The sequence below is a fragment of the Podarcis liolepis genome, assembly GCF_965112155.1.
Source record: "Podarcis liolepis genome assembly, chromosome: 12".
NCBI lineage: Eukaryota > Metazoa > Chordata > Lepidosauria > Squamata > Lacertidae > Podarcis > Podarcis liolepis.
In genome coordinates this window covers 66,507-68,800 of record NC_139563.1, presented here as the reverse complement: position 1 = coordinate 68,800, position 2,294 = coordinate 66,507, and positions in this window count along the sequence as shown.

Genomic DNA, 2,294 nt, shown 5'->3' with positions numbered 1-2,294 from the left:
TTAGATCTGGTCCTAACCAATGTTGATGACCTGGTTAGTGGGGTAGAAGTGGAAGGATCATTAGGCGCGAGTGATCATGCTCTTCTGAAGTTTACTATACAGCGGATAGGAGCAGCCAAGCATACTAGGACTCAATTTCTTGACTTTAAGAAAGCCGACTTCATAAAACTTAGGGAAGTGCTGGGTGAGATCCCATGGACAGTAATACTAAAAGGAAAGGGAGTTCATGATGGCTGGGAGTTTGTTAAGAGGGAGATAGTAAAAGCACAACGTCAGGCAATACCAATGAGACGGAAACATGGAAGGTGCTTAAAGAAGCCAGGGTGGCTATCTAAAGAACTTTTAACTGAGTTAAGATTAAAAAAGGATGTGTACAAAAAATGGAAAAAGGGGGAAACCACCAAAGAGGAATTCAAACAAATAGCCAGCACGTGTAGACACAAAGTCAGAAAAGCTAAAGCACAGAATGAACTCAGGCTGGCTAGAGAGGTTAAAAGCAACAAAAAAGGCTTTTATGGGTATGTTCGTAGCAAAAGGAAGAACAAAGAAACAGTGGGGTCACTCAGAGGAGAAGATGGTGAAATGCAAACAGGGGACACAGAAAGGGCTGAACTCCTCAATGCCTTCTTTGCCTCAGTCTTCTCCGATAAAGAAAACAATGCCCGACCTGAAGAATTTGGAGCAAATGATTCAGCAAAGGAAACACAGCCCAGAATAACTAAGGAGATAGTACAAGAATACTTGGCTAGTTTAGATGTATTCAAGTCTCCAGGGCCAGATGAACTGCATCCAAGAGTATTAAAAGAACTGGCAGATGTGATCTCAGAACCACTGACAGTCATCTTTGAGAATTCCTGGAGAACAGGCGAAGTCCCGGCAGACTGGAGGAGGGCAAATGTTGTCCCTATTTTCAAAAAGGGGAAAAGAGAGGACCCAAATAATTATCGCCCAGTCAGTCTGACATCAATACCAGGGAAGATTCTGGAGCAGATCATTAAGCAAACAGTCTGTGAGCACCTAGAAAGGAATGCTGTGATCACCAATAGTCAGCATGGATTTCTGAAAAATAAGTCATGTCAGACTAACCTGATCTCGTTTTTTGACAGAATTACAAGCCTGGTAGATGAAGGGAACGCAGTGGATGTAGCCTACCTTGATTTCAGCAAGGCATTCGACAAGGTGCCCCATGATATTCTTGTAAAGAAGCTGGTAAAATGCGGTCTTGACTATGCTACCACTCAGTAGATTTGTAACTGGCTGACTGACCGAACCCAAAGGGTTCTCATCAATGGTTCCTCTTCATCCTGAAGAAGAGTGACTAGTGGGGTGCCACAGGGTTCTGTCTTGGGCCCGGTCTTATTCAACATCTTTATCAACGACTTGGATGATGGACTCAAGGGCATCCTGATCAAATTTGCAGATGACACCAAACTGGGAGGGGTGGCTAACACCCCAGAGGACAGGATCACACTTCAAAACGACCTTGACAGATTAGAGAACTGGGCAAAAACAAACAAGATGAATTTTAACAAGGAGAAATGTAAAGTATTGCACTTGGGCAAAAAAAATGAGAGGCACAAATACAAGATGGGGGACACCTGGCTTGAGAGCAGTACATGTGAAAAGGATCTAGGAGTCTTGGTTGACCACAAACTTGACATGAGCCAACAGTGTGACGTGGCAGCTAAAAAAGCCAATGCAATTCTGGGCCTCATCAATAGGAGTATAGCATCTAGATCAAGGGAAGTAATAGTGCCACTGTATTCTGCTCTGGTCAGACCTCACCTGGAGTACTGTGTCCAGTTCTGGGCACCACAGTTCAAGAAGGACACTGACAAACTGGAACGTGTGCAGAGGAGGGCAACCAAAATGGTCAAAGGCCTGGAAACGATGCCTTATGAGGAACGGCTCATAACAAAAGAATTGGCCATTTGGCTCGAGGTGCAAGAGGAGGACTTGTTACTGGATATAAAGATCTTTAGAATTAAACCTGATAGAATTAAGAATTTCAAATGACCAGGAGATTGTTTGGTTTTTCTAAATTCAAGACTACTTGTCAGGGCTGCCTCAGGTCTCAGCTCACGAAAGACCAACGCCAAGTTCTTCTTATATACACGGGCGTTTATTGCAGTTCATAGTAAGTTCCACAACCGAGGCGCACAGCCCCCACGTCTGTTAACCTTAGACGGTAGAAGTCCCCTCTGAATCAGTCCCTCCCCTACACCAGTTTAATAAGCTAACGCTGCTCCACCTTTTTCTCTCTTTCCTTTTCCGCAGGGTCTTTCTGCCCGCCG